The sequence below is a fragment of the Apis florea genome, unplaced genomic scaffold (genome assembly GCF_048593485.1).
Source record: "Apis florea isolate Af1SG1 unplaced genomic scaffold, ASM4859348v1 contig_3802_pilon, whole genome shotgun sequence".
In the NCBI taxonomy this organism is placed as follows: Eukaryota; Metazoa; Arthropoda; class Insecta; order Hymenoptera; family Apidae; genus Apis; species Apis florea.
This window is the reverse complement of record NW_028256863.1, coordinates 1,045,657-1,064,740: the sequence shown is the minus strand read 5'-3', so window position 1 is coordinate 1,064,740 and position 19,084 is coordinate 1,045,657. Positions and strand designations below refer to the sequence as shown.

At 38.4% G+C, this 19,084-nt stretch overlaps 1 protein-coding gene across 1 annotated transcript in view; it reads right to left on the bottom strand.

Annotated features, from left to right (window-relative positions):
- LOC100870102 (inactive tyrosine-protein kinase Dnt) overlaps window positions 1–19,084 on the bottom strand; it is a 90,194-nt gene that overhangs the window by 31,971 nt on the left and 39,139 nt on the right. The gene's annotated exons all lie outside the window — the stretch shown is intronic.

Here is a 19,084-nt window from a genome sequence, read left to right as displayed (position 1 = left end):
TTTTTTGTAAATTAAAGTTAATTACTTCATATTGGAAATTATATATTAATTCGATACTTATGGATTAATTTTTAGGTTATATATTATTACAATTAATACTATTTAAAATTATTACTATTTAGGCCGATATATTAATTTATAGGATAACTTCTTTTTTTAATAAGCATTTTTCGTTTAACATCCGTTTCTTTAGAATACATCATTTCCAATTCTCAACATCCAGTTTATCGTACGTTTGCCAAATTCGAAGCTCTCTAAATTAATTGTTTGCCACGCAGATATTTTGCACGGTTAATTTAAGGATTATTTCAAATATTCGTATATTTCTATTAATTAAATTTTCTAAATTTCTATATATAAACTTTTAAAACTTATTGAAAAAAAATAATTTTGTCCAGTTAATTCTTCTCATTGTTCGAACCAATTACCATTATTATCGAAAACACGTATCACGCGATCGCGTGATTATATTTGGATCGAATCGTTGGAACGTTCGCTTTCGCGAATCTTGCCAAAAGCGGAATTACTAATTAGCCCGAGCGAAGTACTCGCACACGGTGAATTGTTGCCATCTGGTGTCGTTAACGAGAAGTCGTAAATTCGGCCATCTAACTGACCCTCTCTCCCTCCTTGTTACAGATATACTTGGATAATGTGGGAGAAGGGGGAGGGAGCGCTTGAAATTGATCGATAATTCCACGCCCCGTGTGTAGCGGCGGAATTCTGCTTGCTCTCGGAAGTTTGTTCCCCAAAGTTTGAAGTTCGACTCCCGCGAAATAAGATCGCGGTTTAATCGAGATAAATTTGAGGTTTGAATCTGTCGCGGGTTGTGGAGGGGGTGGGGCGAGCCATCGGTCGAGTTTTGTTCAAGGGAAAGCACGACTTGGGGGAGGACGACAAGTTTTGGAGATTGGAAACTTGGCGAAACTATTGGTCCGAATCGTGGAACCATTCCTATTGTGGGAGGCGATGATTTTAGCCATACTCGAACCACTAGCCCTGATGATGACGAAATTTTTTTCTTTTTTCCAATATCGTCGTAAATATTTAATTTTAACGAGTGGCTTTTAAGGATAGTAACAAGGAGAGAGAAAAAATCACGGTCTAGAAGGATAATACGGATCTCATACGGTTAATATGGGAGGAAACACATTTTGTTTCCAGCGTTTTATTCGTCACGTATATTAATCGGATCGTGACAATAAAATAACAATCTGCATTCTAACGTATCGACAGTTTAATTTATAAATGTAATTATAATAATTGCATGTATGCGAATAAAAATAGTTTCTTGTACGTAATTTTATAATATTTTTGAAAATAATTTTTATATATTTTGAACGTTCGAATTGTAGCTCTTCTCACTACTGTGTAACGTGCGATGTCAACAAAAGCGTTTAGAGTGGGGATAAATGGTCCTGGCGAAGGACGAATCCTCTTGCCCCTCTACCGTCCCGTGAGACTTCTTTTCAGCAGTAAATAGAACGTCGGTTAACGATCATTTCTTCTTCACGTCCATTTCGCTTACGTATAAAATTATTAAATACTATACGAATGAATAATATCGGCAAGAGACTGGAAAGTTATCTCGATCAGTTACAGATAAAATACTAGATTTTTAATTTAGTAGTAAATAGTAATAAATATTCGATATATTTTTATCTTTTTACGTGGCGTTTAAAGACACGCGAATGCGCTTTCGATTCTCCCCTCGTAATATCTCGATCAAATACTTAATCCCTTGATGGTTTTACAGACACTAGGAGGATGAATTAGCCGCGAGAGGGATTCCTCTTTCTCCCACTCCTTCCTATCTCCATTCTTCCTTTTCATCGCTTTATTTCGAGTTGGACAACATTTACGTGTAGACGGCTTAATGCCACTTCTCCTATACCTTGTACACGATGATGAATTAATCATTAACTCCACCTCTGCTCGCGCAGTTTGCCCTCTCCCTTCATCACCCCGGGTTAAAAGCGGAAAAGAGGTTGACTCGGTTAATCGAGAAAATCGTTAATCTTGACTATCGAGTATTCGCCGCCGCGAATCAACGCGAAAGATCAACATTTCTCTGTTAGCTGTGAGCAAGAACGAAAGAGAAAAAGGAAATGAAGTATCGATCTTGGTCGTATTATTTCTCTCGGTTAAATCGGTGAAAATATTCGTTTTTATTAAAAAAAAAAAAAAAAAAATTTCTCTCTTAGGCTCTTTCTACATCTAATTAAAGGAACGTAATAAGCTCGTTCGAATTGAAATAAAAGAAAGGAGAAACTGTGTGTAACGATAGAATATATATATATATATGTGTGTGTGTGTGTGTAAAAATTTCCTCTTTTCCATTTTCCGAGAATAAAGAGCCGGCTTTGATAATTTAATACGCACACTCTGGCCCCGTGTCAATTATGAAGACAAGCGTTACTAATTGCACGCACACACAGGTCGAAGGAACGTTTTCCCCGACTATGTAGGGCACACGCGGCACGATTTAACGAGCGGTTTTACCGACTTTAATTATTAGCTTGACTGTACTCGAGAGGGTCTTTCAGTTTATGCAAGCGTGACAGAATGCTGGAGGAAGAAGGAGGGGGAGAGGGATAGACAAAGGGCTGTTTGCACCCTCGGTGTTAACGCAATATTCTCGACTCCGTTGAAGATGGAAGCGTTTATACGAGAACACTCTGCCAGCCTGCCTGCCTGCCTCTGTCCGCCTGCACTTTGTCTAAGCGTTTGGCCACGCGTTTGCTCGCGTTCTCCCTTTGTCCCCCTTCCTCTCCTTTTCTACTCTCTCGTGTTTCGTCTCTCATTATAGCCGCGCGCTTTTCAGTTTGCTTACGCCTCTAATCTCGACATTTTTCAACTTAATCCGTCAGATTCAATCGCGTTTTAAATTTTTTTTACGGATGGAGGAACATTTTTCCCGTGTATTTTTTCTAACGTATATATATATATCTCGCTCTTTTAATTTTTTTGCTTCTTCCGTCAGTTTGGTCTCGTCTTTTTCTTCTTTTTCTTTTTCTCTTCTTGTTTGCCGAGGTTAGCGTGTTTTCATTATAGAGAAGTTTTATCCTAGAAAAAGAAGAAGAGTTTGGAAATGGAAGAAGTTTTCAGAATCGCTATCTCCTTTCCTTATCTTTCCTTTCCTTTCCTTTCCTTTCCTTTCCTTGTTTTCCTTTGATTTTATTCGCTTCACTTTCATACAGTCGTATCACAGATCTCATGTGTAATCCTTTGCTTTCTTTTCTTCGCTTCTTTCCTCCTACTTACTAACGAGTAGATACATTTTTATGTTTTTATATCTCGCGTGTGTGTGTGTATATTTTATATATACACACGCGAGATATAAAATATACATTTTTATGTATGCTAACCGTTTGGAGGGGGAAAAAAAGCAGGTAAGTATAACAAAATATATAAGAATTAGAATTAAGTAAAATGATGAAAAAATGTTTAGTTCCTGAAACGGATATAATGGCAGAGAGAGGTAAGTATAAAGGTAAGTATAAAACAGGTAAAGTATATCAAATTATATTATTAGAATTAAGTGAAATGATGAAAAAATGTTTGTTTCTTGAAAAAAAGCAAGATTAAAAAGACAAATACATTAAATTGCAAAAATTTCGCGTGCCACCTTCTCTTATATTATATTCTCCTGATACAAAATCCCGAAATTCGACCAAAAATTTTCATCGAAGATCAAATATTTCAAATTTCGAAAAAAATTCTTGGAATTGGTCGAGAATTCTTGGAATTCGAATTCCTGGAAAAATTTCTTGAATGACCTCCTTTCGAGTTATATTCTCCTGTTACAGAGCCGAAAAATTCGGCCAAAAATTTTTGCCGCTCGAAATTTCGATTTTGTATCAGGAGAACATAAGTTGAAAGGAGGTCGTTCGAGAAATTTTTCCAGGAATTCCGATTCCGAGAATTTTCGCTCGAGGTTGAAATTTCGACTTTGTATTAGGAGAATATAAGTTGGAAGGAGGTTGTTCGAGAAATTTTTCCAAGAATTCCGATTCTAAGAATTTTTGCTCGAGTTTAAAATTTCGATTTTGTATTAGGAGAATATAAGTTGAAAGGAGGTCGTTCGAGAAATTTTTCCAGGAATTCCGATTCTGAGAATTTTCGCTCGAGTTTGAAATTTCGACTTTGTATTAGGAGAATATAAGTTGAAAGGAGGTCGTTCGAGAAATTTTTCCAGGAATTCCGATTCTGAGAATTTTTGCTCGAGTTTAAAATTTCGACTTTGTATTAGGAGAATATAAGTTGAAAGGAGGTCGTTCGAGAAATTTTTCCAGGAATTCCGATTCCGAGAATTTTCGCTCGAGTTTAAAATTTCGACTTTGTATTAGGAGAATATAAGTTGAAAGGAGGTCGTTCGAGAAATTTTTCCAGGAATTCCGATTCTGAGAATTTTTGCTCGAGTTTAAAATTTCGACTTTGTATTAGGAGAATATAAGTTGAAAGGAGGTCGTTCGAGAAATTTTTCCAGGAATTCCGATTCTGAGAATTTTTGCTCGAGTTTAAAATTTCGACTTTGTATTAGGAGAATATAAGTTGAAAGGAGGTCGTTCGAGAAATTTTTCCAGGAATTCCGATTCCGAGAATTTTCGCTCGAGTTTAAAATTTCGACTTTGTATTAGGAGAATATAAGTTGAAAGGAGGTCGTTCGAGAAATTTTTCCAGGAATTCCGATTCTGAGAATTTTTGCTCGAGTTTAAAATTTCGACTTTGTATTAGGAGAATATAAGTTGAAAGGAGGTCGTTCGAGAAATTTTTCCAGGAATTCCGATTCTGAGAATTTTTGCTCGAGTTTAAAATTTCGACTTTGTATTAGGAGAATATAAGTTGAAAGGAGGTCGTTCGAGAAATTTTTCCAGGAATTCCGATTCCGAGAATTTTTGCTCGAGTTTAAAATTTCGACTTTGTATTAGGAGAATATAAGTTGAAAGGAGGTCGTTCGAGAAATTTTTCCAGGAATTCCGATTCTGAGAATTTTTGCTCGAGTTTAAAATTTCGACTTTGTATTAGGAGAATATAAGTTGAAAGGAGGTCGTTCGAGAAATTTTTCCAGGAATTCCGATTCTGAGAATTTTTGCTCGAGTTTAAAATTTCGACTTTGTATTAGGAGAATATAAGTTGAAAGGAGGTCGTTCGAGAAATTTTTCCAGGAATTCCGATTCCGAGAATTTTCGCTCGAGTTTAAAATTTCGACTTTGTATTAGGAGAATATAAGTTGAAAGGAGGTCGTTCGAGAAATTTTTCCAGGAATTCCGATTCTGAGAATTTTTGCTCGAGTTTAAAATTTCGACTTTGTATTAGGAGAATATAAGTTGAAAGGAGGTCGTTCGAGAAATTTTTCCAGGAATTCCGATTCTGAGAATTTTTGCTCGAGTTTAAAATTTCGACTTTGTATTAGGAGAATATAAGTTGAAAGGAGGTCGTTCGAGAAATTTTTCCAGGAATTCCGATTCTGAGAATTTTTGCTCGAGTTTAAAATTTCGACTTTGTATTAGGAGAATATAAGTTGAAAGGAGGTCGTTCGAGAAATTTTTCCAGGAATTCCGATTCTGAGAATTTTCGCTCGAGTTTAAAATTTCGACTTTGTATTAGGAGAATATAAGTTGAAAGGAGGTCGTTCGAGAAATTTTTCCAGGAATTCCGATTCTGAGAATTTTTGCTCGAGTTTAAAATTTCGACTTTGTATTAGGAGAATATAAGTTGAAAGGAGGTCGTTCGAGAAATTTTTCCAGGAATTCCGATTCTGAGAATTTTTGCTCGAGTTTAAAATTTCGACTTTGTATTAGGAGAATATAAGTTGAAAGGAGGTCGTTCGAGAAATTTTTCCAGGAATTCCGATTCTGAGAATTTTTGCTCGAGTTTAAAATTTCGACTTTGTATTAGGAGAATATAAGTTGAAAGGAGGTCGTTCGAGAAATTTTTCCAGGAATTCCGATTCTGAGAATTTTTGCTCGAGTTTAAAATTTCGACTTTGTATTAGGAGAATATAAGTTGAAAGGAGGTCGTTCGAGAAATTTTTCCAGGAATTCCGATTCTGAGAATTTTTGCTCGAGTTTAAAATTTCGACTTTGTATTAGGAGAATATAAGTTGAAAGGAGGTCGTTCGAGAAATTTTTCCAGGAATTCCGATTCTGAGAATTTTCGCTCGAGTTTAAAATTTCGACTTTGTATTAGGAGAATATAAGTTGAAAGGAGGTCGTTCGAGAAATTTTTCCAGGAATTCCGATTCTGAGAATTTTTGCTCGAGTTTAAAATTTCGACTTTGTATTAGGAGAATATAAGTTGAAAGGAGGTCGTTCGAGAAATTTTTCCAGGAATTCCGATTCTGAGAATTTTTGCTCGAGTTTAAAATTTCGACTTTGTATTAGGAGAATATAAGTTGAAAGGAGGTCGTTCGAGAAATTTTTCCAGGAATTCCGATTCTGAGAATTTTCGCTCGAGTTTAAAATTTCGACTTTGTATTAGGAGAATATAAGTTGAAAGGAGGTCGTTCGAGAAATTTTTCCAGGAATTCCGATTCTGAGAATTTTTGCTCGAGTTTAAAATTTCGACTTTGTATTAGGAGAATATAAGTTGAAAGGAGGTCGTTCGAGAAATTTTTCCAGGAATTCCGATTCCGAGAATTTTTGCTCGAGTTTAAAATTTCGACTTTGTATTAGGAGAATATAAGTTGAAAGGAGGTCGTTCGAGAAATTTTTCCAGGAATTCCGATTCCGAGAATTTTCGCTCGAGTTTAAAATTTCGACTTTGTATTAGGAGAATATAAGTTGAAAGGAGGTCGTTCGAGAAATTTTTCCAGGAATTCCGATTCTGAGAATTTTTGCTCGAGTTTAAAATTTCGACTTTGTATTAGGAGAATATAAGTTGAAAGGAGGTCGTTCGAGAAATTTTTCCAGGAATTCCGATTCTGAGAATTTTTGCTCGAGTTTAAAATTTCGACTTTGTATTAGGAGAATATAAGTTGAAAGGAGGTCGTTCGAGAAATTTTTCCAGGAATTCCGATTCTGAGAATTTTTGCTCGAGTTTAAAATTTCGACTTTGTATTAGGAGAATATAAGTTGGAAGGAGGTTGTTCGAGAAATTTTTCCAAGAATTCCGATTCTAAGAATTTTTGCTCGAGTTTAAAATTTCGACTTTGTATTAGGAGAATATAAGTTGGAAGGAGGTCGTTCGAGAAATTTTTCCAGGAATTCCGATTTTGAGAATTTTTGCTCGAGTTTAAAATTTCGACTTTGTATTAGGAGAATATAAGTTGAAAGGAGGTCGTTCGAGAAATTTTTCCAGGAATTCCGATTCTGAGAATTTTTGCTCGAGTTTAAAATTTCGACTTTGTATTAGGAGAATATAAGTTGAAAGGAGGTCGTTCGAGAAATTTTTCCAGGAATTCCGATTCTGAGAATTTTTGCTCGAGTTTAAAATTTCGACTTTGTATTAGGAGAATATAAGTTGAAAGGAGGTCGTTCGAGAAATTTTTCCAGGAATTCCGATTCTGAGAATTTTTGCTCGAGTTTAAACGACTTTGTATTAGGAGAATATAAGTTGGAAGGAGGTCGTTCGAGAAATATTTCCAGGAATTCCGATTCTGAGAATTTTTGCTTGAGTTTAAAATTTCGACTTTGTATTAGGAGAATATAAGTTGGAAGGAGGTCGTTCGAGAAATATTTCCAGGAATTCCGATTCTGAGAATTTTCGCTCGAGTTTAAAATTTCGACTTTGTATTAGGAGAATATAAGTTGGAAGGAGGTCGTTCGAGAAATTTTTCCAGGAATTCCGATTTTGAGAATTTTTGCTCGAGTTTAAAATTTCGACTTTGTATTAGGAGAATATAAGTTGAAAGGAGGTCGTTCGAGAAATATTTCCAGGAATTCCGATTCTGAGAATTTTTGCTTGAGTTTAAAATTTCGACTTTGTATTAGGAGAATATAAGTTGAAAGGAGGTCGTTCGAGAAATTTTTCCAGGAATTCCGATTCTGAGAATTTTTGCTCGAGTTTAAAATTTCGACTTTGTATTAGGAGAATATAAGTTGGAAGGAGGTCGTTCGAGAAATTTTTCCAGGAATTCCGATTTTGAGAATTTTTGCTTGAGTTTAAAATTTCGACTTTGTATTAGGAGAATATAAGTTGGAAGGAGGTCGTTCGAGAAATATTTCCAGGAATTCCGATTCTGAGAATTTTTGCTCGAGTTTAAAATTTCGACTTTGTATTAGGAGAATATAAGTTGGAAGGAGGTCGTTCGAGAAATTTTTCCAGGAATTCCGATTTTGAGAATTTTTGCTCGAGTTTAAAATTTCGACTTTGTATTAGGAGAATATAAGTTGAAAGGAGGTCGTTCGAGAAATATTTCCAGGAATTCCGATTCTGAGAATTTTTGCTTGAGTTTAAAATTTCGACTTTGTATTAGGAGAATATAAGTTGAAAGGAGGTCGTTCGAGAAATTTTTCCAGGAATTCCGATTCTGAGAATTTTCGCTCGAGTTTAAAATTTCGATTTTGTATTAGGAGAATATAAGTTGGAAGGAGGTCGTTCGAGAAATATTTCCAGGAATTCCGATTCTGAGAATTTTCGCTCGAGTTTAAAATTTCGACTTTGTATTAGGAGAATATAAGTTGGAAGGAGGTCGTTCGAGAAATTTTTCCAGGAATTCCGATTTTGAGAATTTTTGCTCGAGTTTAAAATTTCGACTTTGTATTAGGAGAATATAAGTTGGAAGGAGGTCGTTCGAGAAATTTTTCCAGGAATTCCGATTTTGAGAATTTTTGCTCGAGTTTAAAATTTCAACTTTGTATTAGGAGAATATAAGTTGAAAGGAGGTCGTTCGAGAAATATTTCCAGGAATTCCGATTCTGAGAATTTTTGCTTGAGTTTAAAATTTCGACTTTGTATTAGGAGAATATAAGTTGAAAGGAGGTCGTTCGAGAAATTTTTCCAGGAATTCCGATTCCGAGAATTTTTGCTCGAGTTTAAAATTTCGACTTTGTATTAGGAGAATATAAGTTGGAAGGAGGTCGTTCGAGAAATATTTCCAGGAATTCCGATTCTGAGAATTTTTGCTTGAGTTTAAAATTTCGACTTTGTATTAGGAGAATATAAGTTGGAAGGAGGTCGTTCGAGAAATATTTCCAGGAATTCCGATTCTGAGAATTTTCGCTCGAGTTTAAAATTTCGACTTTGTATTAGGAGAATATAAGTTGGAAGGAGGTCGTTCGAGAAATTTTTCCAGGAATTCCGATTTTGAGAATTTTTGCTCGAGTTTAAAATTTCGACTTTGTATTAGGAGAATATAAGTTGAAAGGAGGTCGTTCGAGAAATTTTTCCAGGAATTCCGATTCTGAGAATTTTCGCTCGAGTTTAAAATTTCGACTTTGTATTAGGAGAATATAAGTTGAAAGGAGGTCGTTCGAGAAATTTTTCCAGGAATTCCGATTCTGAGAATTTTCGCTCGAGTTTAAAATTTCGACTTTGTATTAGGAGAATATAAGTTGAAAGGAGGTCGTTCGAGAAATTTTTCCAGGAATTCCGATTCCGAGAATTTTTGCTCGAGTTTAAAATTTCGACTTTGTATTAGGAGAATATAAGTTGGAAGGAGGTCGTTCGAGAAATTTTTCCAGGAATTCCGATTCTGAGAATTTTTGCCCGAGTTTAAAATTTCGACTTTGTATTAGGAGAATATAAGTTGAAAGGAGGTCGTTCGAGAAATTTTTCCAGGAATTCCGATTCTGAGAATTTTTGCTCGAGTTTAAAATTTCGACTTTGTATTAGGAGAATATAAGTTGAAAGGAGGTCGTTCGAGAAATTTTTCCAGGAATTCCGATTCTGAGAATTTTCGCTCGAGTTTAAAATTTCGACTTTGTATTAGGAGAATATAAGTTGAAAGGAGGTCGTTCGAGAAATTTTTCCAGGAATTCCGATTCTGAGAATTTTTGCTCGAGTTTAAAATTTCGACTTTGTATTAGGAGAATATAAGTTGAAAGGAGGTCGTTCGAGAAATTTTTCCAGGAATTCCGATTCCGAGAATTTTTGCTCGAGTTTAAAATTTCGACTTTGTATTAGAAGAATATAAGTTGGAAGGAGGTCGTTCGAGAAATTTTTCCAGGAATTCCGATTCTGAGAATTTTTGCCCGAGTTTAAAATTTCGACTTTGTATTAGGAGAATATAAGTTGAAAGGAGGTCGTTCGAGAAATTTTTCCAGGAATTCCGATTCTGAGAATTTTCGCTCGAGTTTAAAATTTCGATTTTGTATTAGGAGAATATAAGTTGAAAGGAGGTCGTTCAAGAAATTTTTCCAGGAATTCCGATTCTGAGAATTTTTGCTCGAGTTTAAAATTTCGACATTGTATTAGGAGAATATAAGTTGAAAGGAGGTCGTTCGAGAAATTTTTCCAGGAATTCCGATTCCGAGAATTTTTGCTCGAGTTTAAAATTTCGACTTTGTATTAGGAGAATATAAGTTGGAAGGAGGTCGTTCGAGAAATATTTCCAGGAATTCCGATTCTGAGAATTTTTGCTTGAGTTTAAAATTTCGACTTTGTATTAGGAGAATATAAGTTGGAAGGAGGTCGTTCGAGAAATATTTCCAGGAATTCCGATTCTGAGAATTTTCGCTCGAGTTTAAAATTTCGACTTTGTATTAGGAGAATATAAGTTGGAAGGAGGTCGTTCGAGAAATTTTTCCAGGAATTCCGATTTTGAGAATTTTTGCTCGAGTTTAAAATTTCAACTTTGTATTAGGAGAATATAAGTTGAAAGGAGGTCGTTCGAGAAATATTTCCAGGAATTCCGATTCTGAGAATTTTTGCTTGAGTTTAAAATTTCGACTTTGTATTAGGAGAATATAAGTTGGAAGGAGGTCGTTCGAGAAATTTTTCCAGGAATTCCGATTTTGAGAATTTTCGCTCGAGTTTAAAATTTCGACTTTGTATTAGGAGAATATAAGTTGGAAGGAGGTCGTTCGAGAAATTTTTCCAGGAATTCCGATTTTGAGAATTTTTGCTCGAGTTTAAAATTTCAACTTTGTATTAGGAGAATATAAGTTGAAAGGAGGTCGTTCGAGAAATATTTCCAGGAATTCCGATTCTGAGAATTTTTGCTTGAGTTTAAAATTTCGACTTTGTATTAGGAGAATATAAGTTGGAAGGAGGTCGTTCGAGAAATTTTTCCAGGAATTCCGATTTTGAGAATTTTTGCTCGAGTTTAAAATTTCGACTTTGTATTAGGAGAATATAAGTTGGAAGGAGGTCGTTCGAGAAATATTTCCAGGAATTCCGATTCTGAGAATTTTTGCTTGAGTTTAAAATTTCGACTTTGTATTAGGAGAATATAAGTTGGAAGGAGGTCGTTCGAGAAATATTTCCAGGAATTCCGATTCTGAGAATTTTCGCTCGAGTTTAAAATTTCGACTTTGTATTAGGAGAATATAAGTTGGAAGGAGGTCGTTCGAGAAATTTTTCCAGGAATTCCGATTCTGAGAATTTTTGCCCGAGTTTAAAATTTCGACTTTGTATTAGGAGAATATAAGTTGGAAGGAGGTCGTTCGAGGAATTTTTCCAGGAATTCGAATTCCAGGAATTTTTATAAAATTTTGTATACTTACCTATACTTACCTTGATATACTTACCTTTCGCAGCTGCTTTCTTTCTTTCTTTTTTTTTTTTTTGCGTTTTTTTCAACATTTTACTTAATTCTAAAGGATTTAGGATATATACCGGGTGTACCGCTATTGCAATTACATCATCCTAAATATCTCGTTTGCTTTTGACATTATTAAAAAACGTTTCGGACAAGAGTTGAACGGTTTCGAAAGGGGCATATCCCGATGTTGTTAATTTTTCCGTAAGTGGACGCGTAAAGGAGCTGCGAAGGTGAATCTTATTTTTTTAAACGAGATCGTACATTTTTCAATCCATTATTCGACACAGTTTGACATTCTCTGTAAAAAAGAATTAAGCAATACAGGCCGAAAAATTATTAGTTTAGAAGATATTTATCGCAACTTCTAAACCAATCGTTTTTCGCCACAAATAGCTTTTTACAGAGAATTGTACGTATGCTGCGTCTACGAATGCATCGAAAAACATATGATTTCGTTTAGAAAAAAACCAATTCGACCTTTTATATTACCCCTACGCGTTCTCCAACAAAAGTGATAGCAACGCCATAACACGCTCCCCTCGAAACCATTCGACTTTCGCCCGAAACGTTCTTTTAATATCGCCAAAAACAAACGAGACATACGAGACGATAAATTCAAGCGGTCTCATCCCTTACAAGGACAGGATAAAACAAGAATAGGATTAGACAGGTGAGCACAAGGATCGCCACGAGTTCGAGGCGAAAAAAAAAATAATGGGAAATAAGGGAAAATGGTGGAAATTTAATTTGTAGAAAATACGATACCCGCTTACCTCTTGGCGAAATAAAGGAGCGCAAGGGACGCAAACGTTGAAATGTTCAGCTTAAACGCGTAACACAAAGCGTAACTCGAGGGCGGGCGATAAAATGGTAAAAATAAAATCTCGTTTCTGGTTAAACTTTATCCAACGCGGGTTACGTCGAAAACGTACGTCGTGGTGGAAAATATCATTTCTGTTTATTTATTCCTCCCCCCCAATTCCTCTTCTCTCCTTTCTTAGTCGATTCACATCTATTTTCCCCGACCATTGCGCGCTTTGCTGGATTCCACCTCCTCTTGGATAAAAAATAAAAGGAGTGGAAAGGAAACGAATTTGTTCGAGAGAAGGGAATTCTCCGCGTTTTTAATACTCACTTTGAGTCAATAAAGCAAAAGTAATTTTTTCTTCTTTCTTCCAAGACCTCCCCCTTGCGGTGGAACGCGACTTTGCCTCGCGAAAACAAATTCGAAACAAGATTAATCTCGTTACAACATGAAAATCCGATTAATCGACAGCTTATAATAAACCTGTCCAGGTGACGCGTTGATGCTTGACCAACGGCACAGTCATTGGCCACCCGTTATCAACGCATTATCAAAAAGGACGAGCCTCGTTAAATCCGGGATAAAATCGAAACGAGCGATTTTCATTCTCGCACAGAGAGAACCGTTATACAACTCGATACTCCTCCCCTTTTTTCACATATTACACCATTACCTCGAAACAACACCACCGACTCGCTTTGGGAACAAGTAATTTCAGTAATTCCTCCACATTCCCCCCCTCCCCTCCCCTCACGATTTCTCTCCCTGATCAAATTCAATCATCGCCATCATCCAACAAACACTCGATCGTATAAATCGAATTCTACTCTTCGTTTTTTTTTTTTTTCGAAATGGAACCAATTAACCAAAAAAAAAAAAAAAAAAAAAAAAAAAAAAAGGAGGGGGGAAGGGGAAGGGGAAGGGGGGGGCACGTTTATCGCAGCGCGGGAATTGGCGAAGTACCGACTCGAAGGGCCGACGAAGGAGGGGGAGGGTTACGCGGGCCAATTTTCGCGTAATTCGCGATGGAGCGTGATCGTCATAGCAACTCCCGATATCCCCCCCCTCCCCCCTTCCTCCCCCTCCGCTTCGGAGCCTGTTCAAACGCAAGCCTCGAAACCTCGAAGCTCCGCGCGCGCCAAGGGGTCGCGTGGTATCTAACTCTCATTCCCCCCCTCCCCCTCCTCCCCTCTTCTCCATTTCGCTCCCCTCCCTCCGCCCCTCGCGAGTCAGTTACTCGTCAGTTTCAGTTTCTCCCGTGACTGTGCTCCCCCCCTCCCCCCTCCCCCTCTTTACTCCCTCCCCCCCTCCGCTTTTCGAGGGCGAGGGGAGGAGGAGGAGGAGGAGGAGGAGTAGTGGCGGAAGTTGCGACAACTCCTCGGATTTCCTTCAACTCGCGTTTCCGTGAACACCGACTCGCTGCGGCTCGATCGTTTCGTTGTAATTACTCCCCTAGCTAGTTACCACCAGGCTTGTGGAGGGGAAGAGAGGAGAGGCTGGTCCAATTTTGAGCGATGACCTCGTGAATCGGATTGATAATCGGTTGATAATCGTTGATCGTATATTGAGAGATGAGGGATGTGTAATCGTTGTTGTTGTTGTTTCTTAGAGAAGTGTGGGAGCGGAGGGGAGGGTACGAGTGAAATTGTTTCAATCATCAACGGAGGAGTTCGAAGATTCGAAGGAAATTACGAGTACACGTTTTACGTTTTGTTGGAGCCGTTTTCAATCGATCGTAATTGGACCGGGTGTATTTTATATATAGCTGGAAGCAAGAAGAGGGTTCCACCTCTGCATAATTCAGGAATCTTCCCTCGCGATCCCTATCCTCTTTAGCGGCCAATTATTTGGAAATTATAAAAGGATACGTCGAGGGTGGAAAAGGTTTCCTTCTTTCGCCTTCTATTTGAATTTACGATCGTTTCGACGCGTATTACCGGCGTCAGGATCGATATCAACGCTTGAAAAGTCCCCTCTCTCCGTTATTTTTCGATGCTTCACGACGAAAAAACGTGTCGTCACGTTCATCGATCATACCACATGCTTTCGAATCCTTGGCTCTTTAATTAAACATCGTATAACCACGAGATAAGAAGAAGCTGAAACTAGAACTCGACGAAAATAAAAAGTGGGGCAAAAAGAGCAGGGGTAAAGACACGGGTTTTCACGTTGCTGGATACGAGGAGATAAATTATGAAACGAGGCGGGTATTGCGAGCCACGCTTAATTATAAAACCGATAAATTCATCCTGTGGGACGCGGGACAGACGCCCGGAATCCGGGACGGTTGATAAACGAGCCCCCGATCCCGACTTTCCGCCTTCTATACCCGCCCCAAAACCGTCTTGCGTCCTATTCACGCCTAACTCAACTGCGCCCTCTGCTTTCCCCCAACCGCGAGTCGAACCAACGCGCGACCAGATCCTTGCCTCTATGCAACCGTAATTACATTTATGACGCGCGCCAACGCACGGATATCGATTCGGCATTCGCCTCGCTTCGCTCCCGACGTATCATCATCAACTCCCCTGTTTTATCATTCGAGCAAATTGCCAGCTCTCGAAATTGCAATACTTCTTCGAACGGAATATTTAATTTATTTTTAAGAATACGATCCGTTTCGTTCGACGACGCGACTTTGAGAACACGTCGAGGAGGAGATTGAATTATCAGCGTGTTTTGTCAATTGCTTCGCTTGGATCGTTCGATTGGACGCGTCACGGTCGAACAATCGCGAGCATAATTACACTCCCGCATAATTGTTCCGTTAACGCGTGCGGAAGAGGGAGGGAGGAGGTTTGGATGGAACGGAGGAAGAAGGTTCGAAGGGCGGAGGTCGTTTGTCAAAGGGAAGAATTAGGGACATCTGTCCGTTTTGGAGCGGTGCCAAATTGAAGCCGGCCGGCCACCTTCCGACGACGCGTCCTTCGATACTGCCGCCCGTGATATTACCTTCGTGTCCTCTGTCCTCGGTGATTAACGAGGGATCATCTTTTTCTCGCCTCGCCTCGATGGCTTTAAAGCCGATCCCCCGGATAATAAAGAACGACGATGCACTACTTTTTCTCTTCGTTCGATTAATCGGTCGAATATTGGGATCGAAGCGAGTACTTTTTGTTTCTATAGATACGCTGGAATTTCAATCGGTCAATTTTATTTCGATTTGGAATGATTTCATTAAAACTTTGTGAAAAAATTCTTCCTACTACAGCTTTTCGAATATTTTAAAATTTTTCGAAAACAAGCGTAAACGATGAAACAAACGGTGACGATCGGTCGGTAAAATATCCGATGAGCATGGTTTGTTTCTAAATCAATTCCTTGGCTAATAAGATGTTGCCATATCTCCACCGTAACTTTTTCAGGCATCGAATCGTCATCCGCATCGCGCACAGCGTCTCGTCACGGTTGTGCACGCTTCAGCTTAAACTCGTACAGGAAATAATAGTGCAAATTCGTTCGCTTCTCAAAGAAACGGTTAAATCGATACAGAAAGAAACGTGGAAATTTTAATAATAAATCGAAAACGTTTTACATTTTCGTTCATTTCGCGATCTTTTAGGAATCAAATCGAGAGTTTCATTAATCTTAATTCATTTTCATTCGTATTCGCCATCCTACCCATTTTATTATCGTACAATTTTACATTTCTAAGGAATCTTGTTACCTCGACCGGTAACAAACTTCTTAAATACAAATCTCCACCCATATTTTTGTATTTCCCTCAAAACATGGCCAACGCTCGATCATTATTTTCGGGATCCATCGAATCTGTTCAGGAAATTATAAAGCGGCCCTCTCTCTCTCTTCCTCTGCCTGCCGGATACGAAAGGCTCACTCGGCCTCTCGCGGAGTTTGCCAGACGAACCTATCGCAACGACAAATTTCCTCATCTAACTTTCCACGCCGAGATGAGATGATCGCTCAATGCCACCGTCACCGGCGCCGCTATCTCTCCGCCGGTAAACTCCTCCGCTCGTCCGAGCCGCGCCACACCCCCGGCAAAATTAATGACGGGAGTTTTCTATAGGGAAGTTCACGGAAAGAAGGAATCCGCGACAATGGATTTTTCTCGCTGAATGGAGGACCTACGCTAACCCCTTCTCCTTTTATCAGCCAAATATCTGGGAATCGGATCCTCTCGCGCCAACATCTCGCTTCTATATGCCTCTCCATCTCGAAATGTTTCTTTTTTCACTTCCTGCTTCTTTTGCTATTCTCCGAAATGAAACAGGGAAGAAGTCGAGAACGAGAGTTTCTCGACGAAGCAGATGGTCGAAGCCTGATTATTTTTTGAGCTTAAAAACGAGCTCGTTAAAAATGTAACGCAAAATTATAAGTTAATTGCATTCGATTAAAATGTATACGAATTTACGAGTTGAAAACGATCGGGATTCAGGTTATAATCGATGCTTTTAGAAAAAGAAGTGAGAGAGAAAAAAGAAATGGACAGCCCACTGCGTTTAATTAAACTTCGAGTTATTATACGATCTCTCAATTATGAATTCACCGCGCTCACCGCGACAATTAAACGGAGAGAGTCGTCCGTCCGAGAAAAGGGAGGGGAAAGAAAGAAGAAGGTGGCTGTATTCTTCGGGGGTGGTCTATTTAACCCCCGAAGCGGGGTACGATTAACGTTTCGCGAAATATTCCACTCGGTTTTTCTTCTATCGGCCCGTCTCGACGCCGTAATGAGCCCTCGCCATTTATCCACACTCCTCGCTTGTTGTCACGCGGCTCGATCGTTACAAAAATCCACCCTCGGCCGGACTCGATGCTTCGTGTCGCCCTCTCCTTCCTTTCTTGTATTCCCGTGGGAATCGAGCTTTCTCGAGGAGGAGGAGGAGGAGGAGGAGATCTTTAATGAAAAATAAATCGCCAGTCTCCACTCAGGTTTGAATATAGAATCGAGATGAGTAGGGGTGGAAGATTGTTCGTTGTTTATCATTCCATTTATCGGGTGTATCATAAAATTATAAATTTGTATTCGCATCCCTCGAAGAAAGGAGGACTCGATCTTATACGTTTATCTTATGCGTTTTAAGGCGAGAGTATTAATACTTTCATTGCTGTATAGTCGGTCTGCGTAAGATGGCAGTGAGATAATATGGATGAGTATAGTCACTGTGCACAAGATGCCACTGAAGATTACGGGCGACTATAGTCATTCTGTGTAAGATAAAATGCCATTGACTACCACGGACAATTATAGTCGCTCTGCATAAGATGCCGGTGAGATATTATGGGTGACTATAATCGCTCTTCATAAGATAAGATACCAGTGAGATATTATAGTCGATCTGCATACGATGCCAGTGAGACAATATGGATGAGTATAGTCACTGTGCATAAGATGGCAGCGAGATAATATGGATGAGTATAGTCACTGTGCATAAGATGCCACTGAGGTTACGGACGATTATAGTCATTCTGCATAAGATAAGATGGCTCTGACAATTATAGTCGCTCTACATAAGATGCTATTGAGATTACGAGCGATTATAGTCACTCTTCATAAGATGCTACTGAAGATTACGGGCGACTATAGTCGCTCTCTATAAGATGTCACTAAAGTACTACGAGCGATTATAGTCGCTCAGCATAAGATAAGATGTCAGTGAGATACTATGGGCGATTATAGTCACTCTTCATAAGATGCCACTGACGTATGACGAGCGACTATAATCGCTTTGCATAAGATACTATTGAAGTTACGAGCGACTATAGTCGCTTTACATAAGATGCCACTGAAATACTACGAGCGACTATAGTTGCGCTACATAAAATGCCATCGAGATAATACTATGGACGATTATAGTCGCTCTGCATAAGATAAGATGTCAGTGAGATATTACGGGCGACTATAATCGCTCTGCATAAGATAAGATGCCGGAGAGATATTACAGGCGACTATAGACGATCTTTATAGATGCTATTGAGATTATGGGCGATTGTAGTCGCTTTGCATAAAATACTATTGAAGTTACGAGTGACTATAGTCGTTTTATATAAGATGCCATTGAAATTATGGGCGACTATAGTCGCTCTGCATAAGATACTATTGAAGTTACGGGTGACTATAGTCGCTTTGCATAAAATGCCACTGAAATACTATGGGTGATTATAGTCATTCTTCATAAGATGCCACTGACAGGCGACTATAATCGTTCTGCATAAGATGTTATTGAAATTACGAGTGATTATAGTCACTTTGCATAAGATAAGATGTCAATGAGTAATTATAGTCGCTCTGCATAAGATAAGATGCCAGAGAGATATTACAGGCGATTATAGACGATCTTTATAGATGCTGTTGAGATTATGGGCGATTATAGTCGCTCTGCATAAGATACTATTGAAGTTACGAGTGACTATAGTCGTTTTATATAAGATGCCATTGAAATTATGGGCGACTATAGTCGCTCTGCATAGGATACTATTGAAGTTACGAGTGACTATAGTCGTTTTATATAAGATGCCATTGAAATTATGGGCGACTATAGTCGCTCTGCATAAGATACTATTGAAGTTACGAGTGACTATAGTCGTTTTGCATAAAATGCCACTGAAATACTATGGGTGATTATAGTCATTCTTCATAAGATGTCACTGACGTAATACAAGCGACTATA